We start from the raw sequence: 23,471 nt of genomic DNA on the forward strand, positions 1-23,471 counted from the left end.
CGTAAGCCGGCACCTAAGTTTTCCACTTGCTCCCCAATCTGTCCCGCCAGCCTGCCACTGAGCATGATCCAGACCCGTCAAGGTAACTCCCTGGAAGACTCTGGACTTCCGTCTCGAGGGGGGCGGTGGTGGGGATAAAAAGAGACTGGAAAACTAAATGTAGGAATCCCAGGGCAGCCTAAAGCGGGTGAAATGCAAGCTCAGTAACAGGGAGAGGGTGGGAATTTTGCTAGTCTGTGGATTCAGATACCTAAATGCACCCACCATCAGGGTTTGGTCTCTGGAGGCACCGAGCGATTTCTGAGCAGCATTTTGGGTCGAAAAGCTCTTTGACTACTTTAGTGTTCTCCCTTGCAAACTAAACCCAATTTCTATTCCTTTAGTCTCAGTTTGTCCTTTTCCCCCAACCCACTGTGCTTCTTAAAGACCCAGTGAGCGAGGAGAGCCACAGGTGAAGTCTTTACACCACACCAGACGGGGCTCCCAGCTTCGCCAGTTTCTCACGTTAGGCACCAAGAGTGAAGTCCTCACGTCTGAGGGCTTCTAACTCATAACATTTCCAGGAACTGACAGAAAGTGCACTCTTTACTGACTCCTCTAATTGGCTGAAATTTCTCAGTAACTTTGTTAGTTCCGACCTGCAACTGAAGAACCTCTTTCCAAAGATTCAGAACGTAGTTCCTGTCACTGAATATGCCGATTTAAAAAAAGAAAAAAGAAAAGAACATAGAAGTTTACTATGCTGAAGTACATTTTCTCTAGGCACGTGGGATCTGATTTTCAAGGAAAGAAAGGTTCTCAAATACTAACTTTTACTGCAGACATCTTTTTCTAGACTAATGATAATGTACATTTTGGTGGTTAATTTAGACTGTTCATTTAAAAGGTCCCAAAGTATTCCTTTTACAAAAAAAATACCACTCATAATTAAAATACCCTTCACCTTAGATATGTTCTAACCTTAAAATCCTTTTTTCTTTCTTTCTTTTTTTTTTTTTTTTTTTTTGATGCGATCAACCCTACACACTCTGGTAACAAAATTCCTGTGGACAACATGAAGTAAACAATCAGTGTGTTACAGTTTACAATGTTCATTAACTTAATTGGTGCTTTGCATATATTTTATTTTATTTATTATTTTAACCTCTTTATAGGAGTATAACTGCTTTACAATGGTGTGTTACTTTCTGCTTTATAACAAAGTGAATCAGCTATGTGTATACATTTATCCCCATATCCCCTCCCTCTTACATCTCCCTCCCACCCTCCCTATCCCACCCCTCTAGGTGGTCACAAAGAACTGTGCTATGTGGCTGCTTCCCACTAGCTATCTATTATACATTTGGTAGTGTATATATGTCCATCCTACTCTCTCACTTCATCCCAGCTTACCCTTCCCTCTCCCTGTGTCCTCAAGTCCATTCTCTAGGTCTGACTCTTTATTCCTGTCCTTCTCCTAGGTTTTTCAGAACCATTTTTCTTTCTTTCCTTTTTTTTTTTTTTTTTTTTAGATACTATATATATGTGTTAGCTTACAGTATTTGTTTTTCTCTTTCTGACTTACTTCACTTTGTATGACAGACTCTAGGTCGATCCAACTCACTACAAATGACCCAGTTTTGTTCCTTTTTATGGCTGAGTAATATTCCATTGTATATATGTGCCACATCATCTTTATCCATGCATCTGTTGATGGACACTTAGGTTGCTTCCATGTCCTGGCTATTATAAATAGAGCTGCAATGAACATTGTGGTGAAATTTTTGAATTATGGTTTTCTCAGGGTATATGCCCAGTAGTGGGACTTCTGGGGCATATGGTAGTTCTATTTTTTAGATTTTTAAGGAACCTCCATACTGTTCTCCATAGTGGCTGTACCAATTTAAATTCCCACCAAGAGTGCAAGAGGGTTCCCTTTTCTCCACACGCTTTCCAGCATTTATTGTGTGTAGATTTTTTGATGACGGCCATTTTGACTGGTGTGGAGTGATACCTCATTGTAGTTTTGCTTTGCATTTCTCTAATGATTAGTGATGTTGAGCATCCTTTCATATGCTTCTTTGCCATCTGTATATCTTCTTTGGAGAAATGTCTATTTAGATCTTCTGCCCATTTTTGGATTGCATTATTTGTTTTTTGATATTGAGCTGCATGAGCTGCTTGTAAATTTTGGAGATTAATCCTTTGTCTGTTGCTTCATTTGCAAAATTTTCTCCCATTCTGAGGCATGTCTTTTCGTCTTTTTTATGATTTCCTTTGTGGTGTAAAAGCTTTTAATTTTCATTAGGTCCCATTTGTTTATTTTTGTTTTTATTTCCATTTCTCTAAGAGGTGGGTCAAAAAGAATCTTGCTATGATTCATGTCATAGAGTGTTCTGTCTATGTTTTCCTCTAAGAGATTTATAGTGTCTGGCCTTACATTTACGTCTTTAATCCATTTTGAGTTTATTTTTGTGTATGGTGTTAGGGAGTGTCCTAATTTCATTCTTTTACATGTAGCTGTCCAGTTTTCCCAGCACCACTTATTGAAGACGCTGTCTTTTCTCCATTGTATATTCTTGCCTCCTTTATCAAAATAAGTTGACCGTATGTGCATGGGTTTATCTCTGGGCTTTCTATCCTGTTCCATTGATCTATATTTCTGTTTTTGTGCCAGTACCATACTGTCTTGATTACTGTAGCTTTGCAGTATAGTCTGAAGTCCAGGAGACTTATTCCTCCAGCTCCGTATTTCTTTCTCAAGATTCCTTTGGTTATTTTGGGTCTTTTCCATTTCCATACAAATTGGGAATTTTTGGTTCTAGTTCTGTGAAAAATGCCATTGGTGGTTTGTTATCGATTACAATGAATCTGTAGATTGCTTTGGGTAGTAGAGTCATTTTCACAATGTTGAGTCTTCAAATCCAAGAACATGGTTCATCTCTCCATCTGTTTGTATCATCTTTAATTTCTTTCATCAATGTCTTATAGTTTTCTGCATACAGGTCTTTTGTCTCCTTAGGTAGGGTTATTCCTAGGTATTTTATTCTTTTTGTTGCAATGGTAAATGGGAGTGTTTCCTTAATTTCTCTTTCAGATTTTTCATCATTAGTGTATAGGAATGCCAGAGATTTCTGTGTATTAATTTTGTATCCTGCTACTTTACCAAATTCTTGATTAGCTCTAGTAGTTTTCTAGTAGCATCTTTAGGATTCTCTAAGTATAGTATCATGTCAGCTGCAAAGAGTGACAGCTTTACTTCTTCCTTTCCTATTTTGATTCCTTTTACCTCTTTTTCTTCTCTGACTGCTGTAGCTAAAACTTCCAATACTAGGTTGAATAATAGTGGTGAGAGTGGACAGGAGATCCTCTCCTGATCTTAGAGGAAATGGTTTCAGTTTTTCACCATTGAGAATGATGTTTGCTGGGGGTTTGCCATATATGGCCTTTATCATGTTGAGGTAAGTTCCCTCTATGCCTACTTTCTGGAGGGCTTTTATCCTAAATGGGTGTTGAATTTTGTCTAAAGTTTTTTCTGCATCTATTGAGATGATCATATGGTTTTTCTCCTTCAGTTTGTTAATATGGTTTATCACATTGATTTGGGTATATTCAAGATTCCTTGCATTCCTGGGAAAAATGATATTTGATCATGGTGTATGATCCATTTAATGTGCTGTTGGATTCTGTTTGCTAGTATTTTGTTGAGGATTTTTGCATCTATATTCATCAGTGATATTGACCTGTAATTTTCTTTCTTTGTGACATCTTTGTCTGGTTTTGGTATCAGAGTGATGGAGGCCTCATAGAATGAGTTTGGGAATGTTTCTAACTCTGCTACACTTCGGAAGAGTTTGAGAAGGATAGGTGTTAGCTCTTCTCTAAATGTTTGATAGAATTTGCCTGTGAAGCCATCTGGTCCTGGGCTTTTGTCTGTTGGAAGGTTTTTAATCACAGTCTCAATTCCAGTGCTTGTGATTGGTGTATTTATATTTTCTATTTCTTCCTGGTTCAGTCTCAGAAGTTTGTGCTTTTCTAAGAATTTGTCCATTCCGTCCAGGTTGTCCATTATTTGGCATATAGTTGCCTGTAGTAATCTCTCATGATCCTTTGTATTTCTGCAGTGTCATTTGTTACTTCCCCTTTTTCATTTCTAATTCTGTTGATTTGAATCTTCCTACTTTTTTTCTTGATGTGTCTGGCTAGTGGTTTATCAATTTTGTTTTCCTTCTCAAAGAACCAGCTTTTAGTTTAATTGATCTTTGCTCTTTTTCCTTCATTTCTTTTTTATTTATTTCTGATCTGATCTTTATGATTACTTTCCTTCTGCTAACTTTGGGGTTTTTTTGTTTTTCTTTCTCTAATTGCTTTAGGTGTAAAGTTAGGTTATTTATTTCAGATGTTTCTTGTTTCTTAAGGTAGGACTGTATTGCTATAAACTTCCTTCATTGAACTGCTTGTGCTGCATCCCATAAGTTTTGGTTCATCGTGTTTTCATTGTCCTTTGTTTCTAGGTATTTTTTGATTTCCTCTTTGATTTCTTCAGTGATCTCTTTGTTATTAACTAGTGTATTGTTTAGCCTCCATGTGTTTTTATTTTTTACAGATTTTTTTCTGTAATTGCTATCTAGTCTCATAGCATGTGGTCGGAAAAGATACTTGATACAATTTCAATATTCTTACATGTACCAAGGCTTGATTTGTGACCCAAGATATGATCTATCCTGGGGAATATTCCATGAGCACTTGAAAAGAATGTGTATTCTGTTGTTTTCAGATGGAATGTCTTATAAATATCAATTAAATCCATCTTGTTTAACGTATCATTTAAAGCTTGTGTTTCCTTATTTATTTTCGTTTTGGATGATCTGTCCATTGGTGAAAGTGGGGTGTTAAAGTCCCGTACTATGATTATGTTAATGTTGATTTGCCCTTTTATGGCTGTTAGCATTTGCCTTAAGTATTGAGGTGCTCCTATGTTGGGTGCATAAATATTTACAGTTGTTATATTTTCTTCCCTGATTGATCCCTTGATCATTATGTAGTGTCCTTCTTCTTGTCTTGTAATAGTCTTCATTTTAAAGTCTATTTTGTCTGATATGAGAATTGCTACTCCAGCTTTCTTCTGATTTCCATTTGTAATTAATATCTTTTTCCATCACCTCACTTTCAGTCTGTATGTGTCCCTAGGAAGTGGGTCTCTTGTAGACAGCATATATATGGGTCTGTTTTTGTATCCATTTAACCAGTTTATGTCTTTTGGTTAGAGAATTTAATACATTTATATTTAAGGTACTTATCAATATTTAGGTTCCTGTTACCATTTTCTTCTTTGATTTGGGTTTGTTATTGTAAGTCTTTTCCTTCTCTTGTGTTTCCTGCCTAGAGAAGTCCCTTCAGCATTTGTTGTAAAGCTGGTTTTGTGGTGCTGAATTCTCTTACTTTTGCTTGTCTGTAAAGGTTTTAATTTCTCTGTTAAATCTGAATGAGATCCTTGCTGGGCAGAGTAATCTTGACTGTAGGTTTTTCCCTCTCATCACTTTAAATATGTCCTGCCACTCCAGTCTGGCTTGTAGAGTTTCTGCTGAATGATCAGCAGCTAACCTTATGGATATTCCCTTGTATGTCGTTTGCTGTTTTTCCCTTGCTGCTTTTAATATTTTTTCATCGTATTTAATTTTTGATAGTTTGATTAATATGTGTCTTGGCATGTTTCTCCCTGGATTTATCCTGTATGGGACTCTCTGTGCTTCCTGCGCTTGATTGACTGTTTCTTTTCTCATGTTAGGGAAGTTTTCACCTATAATCTCTTCAAATATTTTCTCAGTCCCTTTCTTTTGCTCTTCCTCTTTTGGGACCCCTATAATTCGAATGTTGGTGTGTTTAATGTTGTCCCAGATGTCTCTGAGACCGTCCTCCATTCTTTTCATTCTTTTTTCTTTATTCTGCTCTGTGGTCGTTATTTCCACTATTTTATCTTCCAGGTTACTTATCCGTTCATCTCCCTCAGTTATTCTGCTTTGGATTTCTTCTAGAGAAGTTTAAATTTCATTTATTGTGCTGTTCATCATTGTTTATTTGCTCTTTCGTTCTTCTAAGTCCTTGTTAAATGTTTCTTGTATTTTCTCCATTCTATTTCCAAGATTTTGGATCATCTTTACTACCATTACTCTGAATTCTTTTTCAGGTAGACTGCCTATTTCTCTTCATTTGTTTGGTCTGGTGGGTTTTTACCTTCATCTGCTGTGTGTTTCTCTGTCTTCTCATTTTGCTTAACTTACTGTGTTTGGTGTCTCCTCCTCACAGGCTGCAGGTTCCCTGTTACTGCTATTTTTGGTGTCTGACTCTAGTGGGTAAGGTTGACTCAGTGAGTTGTGTAGGCTCCCTGGTGGAGGGGACTGGTACCTGTGTTCTGGTAGATGAGGCTGGATCTTGTCTTTCTGGTAGGCAGGAATGCATGTGGTGGTGTGTTTTGGGGTGTCTGTGACCTTATTATTATTTTAGGCAGCCTCTCTGCTAATGGGTGGGGTTGTGTTCCTGTCTTGCTAGTTGTTTGGCATAGGGTGTCCAGCACTGTAGCTTGCTGATCGTTGAGTGGAGCTTGGTCTTAGCATTAATATGGAGATCTCTGGGAGAGCTTTTGCTATTTGATGTTACGTGGAGCCGGGAGGTCTCTGGTGAACCAATGTCCTGAACTCGGCTCCCCCACCTCAGAGGCACAGGCCTGACACTGGCCGGGGCACCAAGACCTGTCAGCCACATGGCTCAGAAGAAAAGGGAGGGAAAAAAAGAAAGAAAGAAAAAAATAATGAAATAAAATGAAGCTATTAAAATAAAAAAGTTATTAAAAATAAAAAAAAAATTTAAAGTCCTTAGAGAAAGAAAGAAAAGAACAAACAAGTCGAAAAACAAATCCACCAATGATAACAAGTGCTAAAAACTATACAAAAAAAAAAAAAAAAAAAAAAACCCAGACAGACAGAACCCAAAGACAAATGGTAAAAGCAAAGCTATACAGACAAAAACACCCAATGAAGCATACACATACACACTCACAAAAAGAGAAAAAGGAAAAAAATATATATATATATGAAAAGGAAGAGAGCAACCAAATCAGTAAACAAATCTACTAATGATAATAAACTCTAAATACTAAACTAAGATAAACATAAAACCAGAAACAAATTAGATGCAGAAAGCAAACCCCAAGTCTACATTTGCTCCCAAAGTCCACTGCCTCCATTTTGGGGTGATTTGTTGTCTATTCAGGTATTCCACAGATGCAGGGTACATCAAATTGATTGTGGAGATTTAATCCGCTGCTCCTGAGGCTGCTGAGAGAAATTTCCCTTTCTCTACTTTGTTCACACAGCTCCCGGGGTTCGGCTTTGGACGTGGCCCTGCCTCTGCGTGTAGGTAGCCTGAGGGCGTCTGTTCTTTGCTCAGACAGGACAGGGTTAAAGTAGCAGCTGGTTAGGGGACTCTGGCTCACTCAGGCCTCGGGGAGGGAGGGGTAAGGATGCGGGGTGAGCCTGCAGTGGCAGAGGCCAGCGTGACGTTGCACCAGCCTATGGCGCACCATGCGTTCTCCTGGGGAAGTTGTTCCTGGATCCCGGGACCCTGGCAGCGGCGGGCTGCACAGGCTCCCGGGAGGGGCGGTGTGGATAGTGACCTGTATTGGCACACAAGCTTCTTGGTGGCGGCGGCAGCAGCCTTAGCGTCTCATGCCCGTCTCTGGGGTCCGCGCTGGTAGCCGCGGCTCACGCCCATCTCTGAAGCTCGTTTAGGCGGTGCTCTGAATCCTCTCTCCTCGTGCACCAGGAAACAATGGTCTCTTACCTCTTTGGCAGTTGCAGACCTTTTCCTGTACTCCCTACTGGCTAGCCCTGGCACACTAGCCCCCTTCAGGCTGTGTTCACGCCGCCAATCCCAGTCCTCTCCCTGCGCTCCAACTGAAGCCCGAGCCTCAGCTCCCAGCCCCTGCTCGCCCCCGCGGGTGAGCAGACAAGCCTCTCGGGCTGGTGAGTGCTGGTCGGCACCGATTCTCTGTGTGAGAATCTTTCCGCTTTGCCCTCTGCACCCCTGTTGCTGCGCTGTCCTCCGTGGCTCCGAAGCTTCCCCCCTCCACCACCCGCAGTCTCCACCCGCGAAGGGCCTTCCTGGTGTGTGGAAACCTCACAGCTCCCTCCCACTGGTGCAGGTCCCATCCCTATTCTTTTGTCTCTGTTTTTCCTTTTTTCTTTTGCTCTACCCAGGTACGTGGGGAGTTTCTTTCCTTTTGGGAAGTCTGAGGTCTTCTGCCAGCGTTCAGTAGGTGTTCTGTAGGAGTTGTTCCACAAGTAGATGTATTTCTGATGTATTTGTGGGGAGGAAGGTGATCTCCACATCTAACTCCTTCACCATCTTGGAGTCCTCTATATATTTTATATATTAAAAAAAAGACAAATCTATACATACTCGAACAAGGTATGTCAGCCAACAGCCCTCCTTTTTGTACAATAAACTTTAGATAGAATTTTCCTCCCCTACATTACCCAAATCTAAAGGAGTTCCAGGAAAGGGTGAGAAATGATGTTTTAAGACATATCTACGCACAGATCTGAGTACATATCTGAGCTCCATGCAATGGAGCTCATCCATTTAAAAGTAGTTTTCAAAGTGAAAACAACCCAGCATGATTCACTGACCTTAGAATATATGCTACACTATAATGAGATTTCCTTTTTCTAAATGGGAGCCAAACTGCATAAAGTAAAATTGCAAGGTCTGGTGCTGTTTATGTGCAGTACAAACATCTTACTCCTTCTGGCTTTTAGTGACCTGTGCTTGGCACGAACACCACCCTGTATATACCTAAGGACTATGCTTACTTTTATTTTATTTTATTTTATTTTATGTTTTAAACATTTATTGGAGTATAATTGCTTTACAATGGTGTGTTAGTTTCTGCTGTATAACAAAGTGAATCAGTTATACATATACATATGTTCCCATATCTCTTCCCTCTTGCATCTCCCTCCCAACCTCCCTATCCCACCCCTCTAGGTGGTCACAAAGCACCGAGCTGATCTCCCTGTGCTATGTGGCTGCTTCCCACTAGCTATCTATTTTACCTTAGGTAGTGTATATATGTCCGTGTCACTCTCTCATTTTGTCTCAGCTTACCCTTCCCCCTCCCCATGTCCTCATGTCCGTTCTCTTTCAGCACCATGGAAACCAGCTTTAACTCAGAGGAAACATGCCTCTCTACAGTGAGTTTCTTATGTCAGTCAAGCTAATATTGAATATGAAATATCAAAGGAGTTGGGGACTGAGCAAGTGTGTATGTGTATGTGTGTGTGTGTGTGTCTGTGTGTGTGTGTGTGTGTGTGTGTGTGTTGAGGGAAGGAAAGACAATAATTGAAATCCTTTATTTTTCATCTCTTTCTCTTTCTCTTTCTAACAAACCATTAACCAACCAACCAACAAAAAGGGGCTCTTGATTACTAATGTGCATTAATATTACAAGTGTTCCAGTAACTTAAAATAACCCAAGGTAAAGTACAACATAAATCTCTGGCACTTTGCACAGTGCTTACATAGAGAAGGCACTTGAATCTTGAATGAATTAATTACAGGTCTATTTCTCTTGCAAAAGTGGCTGCTTAAACTTCAGCCATTGAGAAAAAAGTGAATGAAAGGTATAAAATTTAAGGTAAAATTAATGCATCCTAAGCATTAGAGAGGTATTTGAACATATGCATGGCTCTCTCACATATTGTGGATGTCTGTTGAAAAGTTTAGAATCTTACACCACAGCTTATAGTCATGAAGGGAGTTCTATAGGATGGAGGGGCCCTAAGCATTATTACTAACTACACTCCAAAGGTTTCCCAGCAGCCAGCATGGAAGAGAAATATGGCTGGCTTCTGGAAAATATCTAGAAGATGCTGGGGTTATTCCTGTCTTTCTGTCTCATAGCCTAATATTTGTCAACAACAAATTAATCACACACACTCACACACACACACACACACACACACACACTCTTCAGTCACAGACCTCTCTCTCACACGGCCAGACCCACCTAGCTAGGTCTAGGTGACCTGAGTAGATGGCAGTGTATCACCATTAGTGGATTAAATAAAAAAGAGAGAAACAATTCCATATGCATATGCAATTTCTGTGACAGATGTATCATATTTCTAATAATAATAGTAACAGAAAGATACATTTATATAGTATATTTTTATGCATCATTTTAGCATACACAATCACTGAGATGGTGGTTAAAGCATAGGATTTAAGAGTTAAGTGGTGGGTAGCCAGGCTTTCTGACACATGATTTGTTGTCAGAAAGCACAGGCTTGAGTCCCACCTCCAAGGCTTACTAGATATGTGTCTCAGGGAGACATTCAATCTCACCAGGCTTTTGTTCTGCATCTGAAAAATCAAATTAAAGCAATTGCAACATCACAAAGTCATTGGTAATAGTACAGAAAATACACTATGCAAGGGATTTAAGCAGTCTATGGATTCACGAGTTGCATTATAATTGTTTTGTTGTTCTGTTTTTACTTTTTAAAATTATTATCATTGAAATTTTCTTCCTCAACAGGGACTTAATAGTTAATGTGGTATATTTTATGACCCTTAATATTTCTGAGCCCAGATCTCTTCATCTGTGAATTAGCAGTAATGATATCTGCCTTCCCTATTTCACAGGGGAGGATCAAATAAACTAATTTTTGCTATTTGCAAACAAACCACTAAATAAATACAATGTATTACTATTATGTAAGTAAATATAGTGTGCAAAGAGAAATACTGTGGAAATTTATATGAATAGCATGGAAGTTTAAATGGCAATATAATTGTTCAAACATTTTTATCTCCTTAAGAGAGATCCGGATGTATTTTATTTCAATCATCAAGTTGGCTGTAGCATCATTTTTTAAACGTTTAACCCTAATCACCTCCAAAGTTCAAAGTAACATTTACTACATATTTGTTCATATTTTTGCTTAAGTGTAAAAAAGCTCACAGCTTTATTCTTTAATCACTGAATTCTTTTGTCATTTTAATATTTATTCTTCATTCAACAGACAAATATTTATTAAGTGCTTACTCCCCTACCGTGAACCAGACACATGCAGGACATGGCACAGTGAACAAAATGGGCAAACACATCTGCCCCCTTGATTCTTGTATTCTAGGGGTTTACAATCTATGTTACCACTGATATTTTTCACTAGGCCTTCAATGCAGATACTTTTTATATTTTAATTTCAAATATTATTTGAAGAGAGATTTCTGTTCATCTAGGAGCATTTTCCATTCATCTTCTGCCCTCAGTTGATTCTATCAATGGCATGCCAACATGGAATAAGTTCAAGCCTTCAAATGCACAGAGGACAGACAGAGTGGGTTCATGCTGTCAAACCTAGAGCAGGTTTGCCTCTGTTTAGGAAGATCTGTTTGGCATGAGGTAGATTTCACCCTGAGATAGCACGTTGGTCTCAACATTAACTTGAAAACTCCACTGACCCTGGGAGAAAAATCTGGGAGAGAAGCTATCTGATAGATGATGAAAAGAGAGTCTCTGGCTAATGTGAACATATTTCTGCAATGAGCAGATCTTTTGCCTTATTATTTTATCTGCATAATTCACCTTTCTCTTTAGTATTGATTTTACACGTCTAATATTTACATTGTGTAGACCTGACCTGTAGCACTTTTCTTACATGGTTTCTAATCTACAGTTTTCATTGAGAAGACCATGACTTGGTGGCTTTGCCTAAATTCAAGTGCTAGTTAGTAGAAATGCTGGGACTTGCAGCTAGACATTCTGATTTCAAGTTTCAAGCTCCTTGCATTAAATTATGCTGTATTGTGTATGGACTTGTGTATGTAGTTACATAATTGTTTAAACTAAGCTGAAGTCAAATATCAGAGAAATGAACTGTTGCTCTTAGCTATTCAGAGGTAACTACATAAAGCAAAGTTAATGTGATTTATATTTGAGTATATTTTAGACAATTAGCAAAGAGGAAAGTTGGTATTATCTTTGGACTCTCCAGAATTTCTCTTTAAGAAGAGTTTAAGGAAGATCTAATCTAATCTAGTTGGAGGGGAAACCTTGTTACCTAATACCTAACCAACACACTGTTTGTAATTAGATTGTACACTTAATTTGAATGGTTTTGAAAGAATATTGATAAAGATAGTAGTGGTGGTGAGTTTCTATAGCCTCTTAATCCTCTTTTGTTAACAGATAATTATCCATATAATATATAAAATATTATCTATGTCCTAAAATTTTCCAGAAGTCATTTCAGTTCAGAGAAAGAATAATGGAGAACTCCAGGTAGAAAGGGATTCACATCATTTTTTTTTTAAGAAGTTTTTTTTTTTTTTTTAATTTATTTTGGCTGGGTTGGGTCTTCATTGCTGGGAGACGGCTTTCTCTAGTTGCGGCGAGCAGGGGCTACTCTTCCTTGCAGTGTGCAGGCTTCTCATTGCAGTGGCTTCTTTTGTTGCGGAGCACGGGCTCTAGGCACACGGGCTTCAGTAGTTGTGGAACGCAGGTTCAGTAGCTGTGGTGCATGGGCTTAGTTGCTCCGCGGCACGTGGGATCTTCCAGGACCAGGGCTGGAACCCGTGTGCCCTGCATTGAGAGGCAGATTCTTAACCATTGCACCACCAGGGAAGTCCAGATTCACATCTTTAACTTCCTTTTTCTAACTGACTGACCTCGAGAAAATTACTAAGTGTGTGTGTTGTTGTTGTTAGGTATAGAAGGAGAAATAATAATAACAAACTCATGGGTTTATTGCAAAGAAGAAATGTGATATCATATGCAAAATGCATGGTCTGTGTTAGGGTTAATGAAGTTACCTCCCAATCTTTTTTTGGTTAATGAACAGGGTAGGAGTTTTGTGCTAAAAATAATTTGTCTGGTCAAGTAAGTGTGGGGAAATGCTCTCCCTTAGAGACTCATGAGGCAGGTTTGTATATTAAAAGCTCTTTGTAATTCTGCACAAAGAAATCTGTTTTGTTGCTGTTTAATCTGGTATATCCCACATTTTAATTATCAGAGGACCCTTACTTAAATCACAGCTATTAAGGTCCCACTGAATTCATGCTGCCCAGAACATATTTAAGGAAACACTGGACAATAAAACCATTGAAATGTCAATATATACACCAAAACTTACATGACCACACATCCTACTGCTTCTTCAGTCTCACCCAAATTCTGCCCACTCCCTATTTCAGAACTTTTTCACAAAGCTTTGAGTAGATTTAAAATGTTTAGTTACCTATTGTTCTCTATTACAAAGAAAACATTCTTAAAACCACATTACCTATTCTGAAGGTATATCATTTTTATTAGCTTAAAATGTGATATGGGCCCATTTTCTTGTTTTTGTTTTTACTAGACTTACTCTTTAACATTGTTTTAAATGGAAAAATATTATATTAGATAGATAATATATTTTCCAAGAATATAATTTGTAGTAAGTTAAAGTTCTATTTATATTTAAAGTTCAAACTACTTATCTTTAAAATGTGTATCTGATTTTTTCAATTATAGATTTTCAAAGAGAAATAGAAACATTTAAATTAAAAGGAATGTACACCAGCTACATGAACTAAATAAATTTCTCATCTTGCTTTTCTACTGAGATCAAGTTGTGATATTAAATTGGAAAAACCTAAACTCTTATTACATCAGCACTCCAATATTAGTAATTGTAAATCAATTGGAAAAAATGGTTTATCGTGGAGCAGAAAAAAAAAAGTAAAGAGGTAAAAATATTCTATTTTGTTATTCATGCCACTTGTAAACTACTAAAAAATAAAAACCTTTCCTATATGACTTGGGCAATATTTTACTCTCTTTTTGTTCTTATTCAAAATTTAGAGGTTTTTAAAACATGTAATTTTGTGTAATGTTATGTTAACACATTTATTAAATACAAGGTAAGATTAGTTACAAAGTGGATTTAAGAAACAATGACATTGACTAAATTAAGAGTAAACTCCTAGTAACCAAAAATCAATCTCACAGAAATACCATACAACAGTAAAAACACTTTCTTTTAACTCTTTAAATTCTTTTGATATGTTATTAGGTGCATTAGTTGACTAAATACTTTTGAAAGACTGGCCTATCTTACAGCTTTTGATGAATTACTAGTTTACTGCTATCCTGACTGGGGGAAGCAAAACACAAAATAAAATAAAATACAAAAGTCTATCAACACTAAAATTTCAACTGAATAACGTTTCAAAAGGGCCTCTCCAATGCATATGTTATACTAGAACTTGTTTTTATTTAATAGAAATCCAATGATTAATTGTCACTATTATCACCAGTTATCAATTTGGAGACTGGAATTTCACTACCACTTACTATTTTTCTTAAAACATGAAAAAAGGAATGTATTAAAATGCATTATTTGTTACACTGATCAAGTCCAAGATTACAGACTACATTAGGGTAAAACATGTATTTGATTGATTAAGACTCAACCTGTAAATGGGTTGGTACTCACATACTATATTTTCTAGCTCTGTCAGCTGAGAAGACCTAAAAACAATGACACCCCAGTAGCAGTGAACACAACTAGCACCCAGGCGTCCTTGTAGAAATGGACAATTAGGGGGCTAAAGAAAAAATATATGAGATGATTCTAGAGCATCTTGTAATGCCAGAAAACTAAGTGGTCCAAAAAATCCCATTGATGGGAGTATGTTAAAGGCACACAGGCACAAAGTACTGGCTCCCAATGGCCAAAGCTGAAATGATTTGAGCAACAAATTTTTTAAAAGTTGTACTGGATTACAACCAAAGTATAAAATAAATACTCATGAGTTCATACTGATATAAATAAATGATTAAATAAATATATGGAGGAGGAGAGACATATCTCCCAAACAGAAGAGCCAAGTGATGAAGATCAGCATCACCTCGGATAAATCATATTGATAGTATTTACCTTTGATGTGATGGGATGCAAATGGCACTTTTCTTATCTGGTTTTCATCTCTCAAATCCAGAGCCCCACTCTCTAATCATGAGAAAAACATCAAATCAATAGCAATAGAAAGGCATTCTACAAAATACGTGGCCAATACTTGCTAACATGTTCAAGGTCATAAAAAACAAAGTCTGAGAAACTGTCACCACCAAGAAGAGTCTAAGCAGATATGATAACTAAATGTAATGTGATGTTCTGAATGGGATCCTGGAAGAGAAAAAGAACATTATGTAAAAACTAGGGACATTTGAATAAAGATGGATACTACCTAATAATAGTGTATCAACACTGTCTCATTAATGTTAAATGCACCAAACTCATATAAAGGTGTGAATAAAAGGAGAAACTGGATGTGGAGTATATGAGAACTTTCTACACTACCTTCTCAACTTGAATGTAAATCTAAAACTGTTCTAAAAAATAAATACATAGGGCTTCCCTGGTGGCACAGTGGTTGAGAGTTCGCCTGCCGATGCAGGGGACACGGGTTCGTGCCCTGGTCCGGGAAGATCCCACATGCCGCGGAGTGGCTGGGCCCGTGAGCCATGGCCGCTGAGCCTGCGCGTCCGGAGCCTGTGCTCCGCAATGGAAGAGGCCACAACAGTGAGAGGCTCGCGTACCGCAAAAAAAAAAAAAAAAATTAAATAAATAAATAAATACATAAAGTCTATTAAAAAAAAACAACCCTCAACCCATATCAAGATCTCTTCTGGGTACTTCTCTGGTGGCGCTGTGGTTGGGAATCTGCCTGCTAATTCGGGGAGCACGGGTTCGGGCCCTGGTCCGGCAGGGTCCCACATGCCGCAGAGCGACTGAGCCCATGCACCACAGCTGCTGAGCCTGCGCTCTGGAGCCCGTGAGCCACAACTGCTGAAGCCCGTGTGCCTAGAGCCCGTGCTCCACAACAAGAGAGGCCACAACAGTGAGGAACCCGCACACCGCAACGAGGAGCGGCCCCCGCTTGCTGAGGCCGGAGGGAGCTTGCGCGCAGCAGCGAAGACCCAATGCAGCCAAAAATTAATTAATTAATTAAAAAAAAAAGATCTCTTCTGCTGTTACAGTTCCTACCTACTCTGTATTACATAAAAGTCTATAACTAATTGCATCAAGGAAAATAGAAAAAACTATTCCATAAAATATGCTACATAAATAGTTTTCTAGAGTATCATTAAAATAAAGACAACAGCATATAATGTCAGAAAAAATCATTAAAAAATAAACTTTATATAAAAATTGCTATTGATAAAATGCAATGGTTGTATGTCTGCTTTAGAATTCTGCAATGAGTTTGTAGAAAATCAGACATTAACTCTTTCTATCCATTAGTATCTAGGTTTTCAACTATTATATGCTTTTTGTACTTACTTAAACATAATTTAACTTTGAATATTGATTCAAGCATTGTAATATACTCTGCTAGAGGCAGTAAGTGCTGATGTCTTTGAACGAATACTCACAGTAAACTATTTGCACGATTCCTTTTCTTAGCAAAATTGTCTAAATATGCCTTTAAAAAATCAATATTTAATTCCAGAGCCAATAGAGTACTTTATAATTCAAATTGGGGAAAGGATGATAATAATCAAGTGTTTTTCTCTTTTCATTGTGAAGACTCAATTACAACTTTTGAGGGTTTTCTTTTCTTTTTTAAAATTTAAACTTCCAAAGTGTTTTATTGCATACTTTGGCAAAACATAAACAGAAGTTGCATTCTGATGACCTGCTTATGTTTATATTGTATAAGTTGTTTTCATCTCCTAAAAATGGATTGTTAGATAGAGCCATCTTTCCAGTCTAAAGGTAATATTTATTTGCCTAAGGCTGTTTCTGTACATGCCCACTGAACTGGCAAAAGCCTTTATAAATGATTGTGGATCATCTAAATGATAGACAGGAGGGAATGGTTAAGAAAATAATAGTTTAAACTCAAGAAAGATTTATTAAATATAAACCTTATGATGAAATGTATGTATTAAAATGAAAAATGTTTAGAAAGTAATATATGGTTTTACATACCTTGAATTGGGAATGTATACAATTCATCCTTGCTTGTAGATAAGAACTAAAAGAATTAATGTGGAAAGAGGAAGCCCATTTGTTTTGTTAATATGGTGGAATTACAGGTGAATTTTTCTTTCATTTAGATTCCTATTACTCTTCTTTGCCTAATTTAAAAATGATTGGTTAAAGTCGCCATTCTGTACTTTCTAGAATATTCTAGCAGTCATTTGCATGCAGTTTGGCAGAGTGAGAAGTGCACCGAAATGAGAATACTTCCAGCTCTGGTGATTCTTAGCTTGGCCATGTCACATAACCTTTTAGTAAATCCATTTCCTTGTTTGTCTGAGGCAGCTGGTGGTGAACAGGTATGTGGGTGCAACAGCTAACCCCTTCCTGGTCCTCAATTTCCTCTGCAGTGTTGGTTCTGCTTTATTGTCATTGGTTTGAACTGAGAAACTACATGAAGATGTGCAACACCATTATACTTCGTATTTATAGCCTCAACATAATGTGTGTGGAAATGGAACTTTGTTCGTTTCCCTGAAATTAAACTTGACTAGGCACATATTTCCCTACTTCCACCAGGACTATATCAAGGTCCTCGCTTTTGATTTAAAATGTAAATGCTTAGAAATTTCCATTCTTCCTTCTCACTACAGAGATCAAAGACCCCTGTCTTTCAGGGAGAGACCTTTGCTGTCATTCCTCCAAGACATCCACTGTGGTGCAGCTCTCCTGTCTGACCCTGGGTATTGACTCTGTGGCATCCACTGCCCACGACCCTGACGGGACAGCCCACCTTGGTTCACTTTCACCCTTTGAAACCCAGCACATTCTCTGTCTGGTTTCTCAAGTGGGCTGTTTACCCAGCACCTCATCAAGGAGGAATCCATGATTCACACAGCAGCAATCAGCATCAAGTTACCTTCAAGCCCCGATTATTATCTCAGGCCCTTTCTGTTCAACCACACGATGTCTCCATCTCCATTTTCCCTCATGTGCCTTGAACAGCAGTGTGCAGATTGTACTCCCAGAGTACACAACTGTACATTGGTGCAGGCCATCCCCAAAACCTAGGAGGTTTACTGACCTTCTATCTCACCTCCAGGTTTCCAAACTGCAAGGAGGGGAAACAGAGCTGGATTCTTACAGTGTCACACATTTATCTGAACTCTGAGGTTCAGGCTTTAAGCACTATGGTGGTATTTAAAGCAAAGTTTTTAAAATTAAGACAACAGAAGCAACAATAAAAACAAATTTCATTCCACTTTCTGAATTTCGCAACAGAAAGTCTAGGTTTTTAAGATCTCTCTCTCTAATTATTGGATGATACACATTATATCATAATTATATAATTCTTATATATCATACGTATTACATACACACGTACACATATTATTATATATATTATTATACACATTACTATATGTAATATTATTTATATAAGATACATATATTCATAGATAAATGCCTACATATATATATATATATATATATATATATTCTAATTTATGTTTCTCTCTGTGCCTTATTTATTGTACCTGGAGAAAAATCACATATCAAACTATTATTGTACTTCACAATAACGAGGAAAGGATAATGGGTATAAACAACCCGTCTGTGACTGGTGATGATAGGAGGCAGACAGAAAGGTAGAGAGGAGGGCATAGGAATCATGTAGACCATGACAAATGTTCTCAGGCTACAAGGGCTTTTAAAACATCTGTTCAGTGACCTATGAGAATATCCCTGTTGGTCAGATTGAACAGCAAGGTTCACATGACATCACCTAGGGCCCAAGTAACATGACAGGTTGATAATATTTTTGCTAGATCTGTGGATCATTTATCAGAAAATAGTATTAAGCTACAAAATAAATATCTTAAGGAATAATAGTGGTCAACTAGAAAAATACCCCAAAACTTTATAAATAACTGTTTATAACTAGTTTAATACATGCAGCATACTCTTCCAGGACTTCTATATAGCCAAAAGGTAAAGAGAGAAGTCAGACCCAGAAGTTCCTTTGAACAAGCTATAGAAAGCATATAAATATAAAAATATTTTTCATGTGACATACATACAAATAAAAATATCATATAAATATATATATATATATATATATATATATAAATTTAAAATAATAGTACTTAAGACCAGGCAGGGACTTCAAAGATCTTAACTTCCAACTTAATAGATGAGAACACTGAGACCCCAAAATGAAACCAATGTAGATACTAGGTAGCTGAGCCACAATTCTTAAACTGCATCTCAATGTTATTTTCTTGCAACTTTGTTTTCTCCCACAACTCATTCAACATTTATTAAAAATCTATATTTGAATGAATAAGGTATTGTAATTAACCAGTAAAATACATAAAAGTTCCAAAATAGAGAGATCACAGAACTATCAGTGTGGTTTCTTTAAATCCGGATGCTCTGTAAAGAAGTTATGTTTTGAGGTGTGTCTCAAAGGAGAGGGTTGACATAAGAAATGGAGGTGAAGTACAGTCCAGGTGGTGATAACTACTGAAAGATTAAAATCCAGAGAAATTCTGACATGTAGGAAAAATATCAATAGAGAAATCTTAACAAAAAGGTGTTAAACTGTATATACAGTTTTTATTTTTCAACTTTGTGTGAGCTGGGCATTTCTGGTCATCTTGTCTTACAATCACTTGAGTTACAGAACTGTCTTCATATCCACTAAGACTCTTACAAAAAAACTAAAAAGAACAACTGCAAATGAGTGGGCTCTAGCATAAAAATTTAGAATAATTAGTATGTACTAACATTATTTTTTATTACCTTAGTTTAATTCAAGTGAGTATTAGCCGCCAGTTAGGTTAAATGCGCGGGCATACAAGGGAAGACCGTTAAAGGTAATATCTATTGCTCACTTTTTGAGAATGTCATCAAAAATCAGAAAGGCAGGCTAAAGTGTGGAGCTTTGAGATTCATCTTCCCACCTTTATATCAGATATAGGAAAGTGAAGTGGAATGAGTAATAAATGTGATGCTTATAAAAAACAAAATCAGTAAACAATTCCTGGAGAGAATACTAAAATAAATTTGTCCTACTATTCCTGAAGTCTAGACTGCCTTTTGTTTCATTTGAAGTAATCTTTCAAATTGACTTCTGGCTTCCAAGAATAACATTTGACCCTTTTTTTTCCCTTCAGAGGATGAAGTTTTAATTTACGTTTTTCCACACTCCCCATCGTTTGCTTATTCATTTATTCATTCTTATATTTATAGCTTGTTTTATAAAATTATTTCAAAGGCTTACAGAAATACATATATTATAACCTGATACAAATACAAATATGATGGAGATAAAGGTGAAATAAGATAAAGCACGGGCAACGTCCTTGAGAAGATGCCAAAAGTGGACTGGAACATTTTATCTGAGCTTTCTTGCAGCAGAAGTAAGAAAGGAAGCAGGGCAAATCACAAAGTTCAGGGAGTGTAGTAGCTCAGACAAATTGTAGGGTTTTACATTAAAAAGCATGAAAGAAATGTATCCTATGATCTCAATGAAGGGAAATGATGTGATGTTGTAGATGCCATTCTTATGATGAAATATTGTGTTCCATTCATTTGTTTCTTATAAAGTTCTCAATATAACTCTATGACCAGAAACCAAATAATAATAAAAACAATTCTGCAAAACATCTTGGAATGGAAACTTCAAGTAGTTTGGTTTGATCGAAGACTAAAATTTATAATATCTAGGGGAATGGATGGACAGCGTATCACTTCGCGATTATTCATCATTATTGATCATTGAATCTGAGGTTTATTGGAAGGTGAGCAACAGAAAGTTAAATGGGTAAGAGATTGTGATGAAGTATGTATTTCTGGTGAAAGGCGAATCATAAACATCCGAAGGTTTATTTAAATATTTATTAAACCACTTTTTTAAAATTAAGAGAATGCTCAGTAAAATATAAGATTCAAGATCAACATACAAAAATTAGGAGGTTCCTATACACCAGTAATACCTAACCATAATATGTAATAGAAAAAGTGATTTATACATATAGCAGCAGAAGTCATAAAATGCCTAAGGATAAACCTAATAAACACTAGGCTTATATGAAGAAAACTACACAATAAATTTTCTTTGTAAGACAAAGAAACTTTTTGAAGAAACAGATTTTATTTCAACCAAAGCATTAATCAATATTATGTATTTAGTTTCCAAACATATGTGATCTTTAAAGTTATCCATTTGCAATCACTATTATTTTGTTATTGTTGCATTATGGTTGAAGGAACACAGTCTTTTGATATTGATCCTTAATCATCTAATATATTTTGGGGGGGTAAATATTCCATTTGTATTCAGAAACATTGTATTCAAAACATTATTTGTTGTGTATACATATCTCATTGATTAAGCTTATTAATTATATTTAGATCTTCCATAAAAAAAATCAGGAGGTAAAGATGAAGCCCTTCTATGAAGTTAAGAAATCTAAAAAGATACATCCTTGAATAGAAGACCACCTCACTTCTGGTAGAGGAAACACCTGGAAGCAGGGCCACAGTTTTGTTCAGAAAACCCTTCTGAGTTTATCACATTGAATGTACAAATGGCTCAGAAGCATTTGTCTGCACTAGAGGACAAGGCTGCAAATATCATCAAGTATTGATCAGAGCCATGAAAAAATAATAGGCATGCAGAGGAAAAATAAATCTCATTGAGATATCAAATTTAAATAATATGTTTTTCAGGTAAATTCTAATATAGATAAAATGGGAATCATACACACACTGACCTCATATAAGGTCATCTATAAGCCAATAATATATTCAGTATAATCTGTCCACCATGATGATTTGGGTTTCAGAGCAGTTGATCTTAAGCCCTTTTCTTTTCCTCACAGCAAACGTAAAATAAAACTTGCTGTCTCATGAGGTCAATGCTTCATGACTATATATATGCCAACCGTTCAGAACATAATTTTCTATTTTTGTACTACCTTGTTTTCTTAGGTTTTGTGTTTTATATTTGCTTATCTGTGCTATTTGTTGTTTTTGTTTTTAATTAGAATCTGCTTGGCATATCCTGGGTAAATCCTGGTCAGGAATAAAGCTTATATCTTGCCTTTCCTCTCTGAAGTTTTCAACTACTCCTTTGTTTTTCAGTGTCCTGAAAGTCAAATTTGTCCAAACTCTTATTTTTAGTTTCTAATTTCTTTTTTTTTAATATCTTTATTGGAGTATAATTGCTTTACAATGGTGTGTTAGTTTCTGCTTTATAACAAAATGAATCAGTTATACATATACATATATTCCCATATCTATTCCCTCTTGTGTCTCCCTCCCTCCCGCCCTCCCTGTCCCACCACTTCAGGCGGTCACAAACCACCTAGCTGATCTCCTTGTGCTATGCGACTGCTTCACACTAACTATCTATTTTACATTTGGTAGTGTATATATGTCCATGCCACTCTCTCACTTTGTCACAGCTTACCCTTCCCCCTCCCCATATCCACAAGTCCATGCTCTAGTAGGTCTGTGTCTTTATTCCTGCCTTACCCCTAGGTTCTTCATGACCTTTTTTTTTTTTTAGATTCCATATATATGTGTTAGCATATGGTATTTGTCTTTCTCTTTCTGACTTACTTCACTCTGTATGACAGACTCTAGTTCCATCCACCTTACTACAAATAACTCAATTTCATATCTTTTTACGGCTGAGTAATATTCCATTGTATATATGTGCCACATCTTCTTTATCCATTCATCTGTCGATGGACAGTTAGGTTGCTTCCATGTCCTGGCTATTGTAAATAGAGCTCTAATAAACATTTTGGTACATGACTCTTTTTGAATTATGGTTTTCTCAGGGTATATGCCCAGTAGTGGGATTGCTGGGTCGTATGGTAGTTCTATTTGTAGTTTTTTAAGGAACATCCATACTGTTCTCCATAGTGGCTGTACCAATTCACATTCCCACCAGCAGTGCAAGAGTATTCCCTTTTCTCCACAACCTCTCCAGCATTTATTCTTTCTAGATTTTTTGATGATGGCCATTCTGACCGCAGTGAGATGATATCTCATTGTAGTTTTGATTTGCATTTCTCTAATGATTAATGATGTTGAGCATTCTTTCATGTGTTTGTTGGCAATCTGTATATCTTCTTTGGAGAAATGTGTATTTAGGTCTTCTGCCCATTTTTGGATTCGGTTGTTTGTTTTTTTGTTATTGAGCTGCATGAGCTGCTTGTAAATTTTGGATACTAATCCTTTGTCAGTTGCTTCATTTGAAAATATTTTCTCCCATTCTGAGGGTTATCTTTTGGTCTTGTTTATGGCTTCCTTTGCTGTGCAAAAGCTTTTAAGTTTCATTAGTTCCCATTTTTTAATTTTTGTTTTTATTTCCATTTCTCTAGTAGGTGGGTCAAAAAGAATCTTGCGATTTATGTCATAGAGTATTCTCTTTAGAGTCCCTAT

At 36.9% G+C, this 23,471-nt stretch overlaps 1 protein-coding gene across 7 annotated transcripts in view; it reads left to right on the forward strand.

The window, feature by feature from the left end:
- Positions 1-23,471, forward strand: part of GRIK1 (glutamate ionotropic receptor kainate type subunit 1) — a 419,685-nt gene that overhangs the window by 1,121 nt on the left and 395,093 nt on the right. The gene's annotated exons all lie outside the window — the stretch shown is intronic.

Source organism: Monodon monoceros, unplaced genomic scaffold (assembly GCF_005190385.1).
Source record: "Monodon monoceros isolate NGI ecotype Baffin Bay Population unplaced genomic scaffold, NGI_Narwhal_1 Super_Scaffold_11, whole genome shotgun sequence".
Taxonomy (NCBI): domain Eukaryota; kingdom Metazoa; phylum Chordata; class Mammalia; order Artiodactyla; family Monodontidae; genus Monodon; species Monodon monoceros.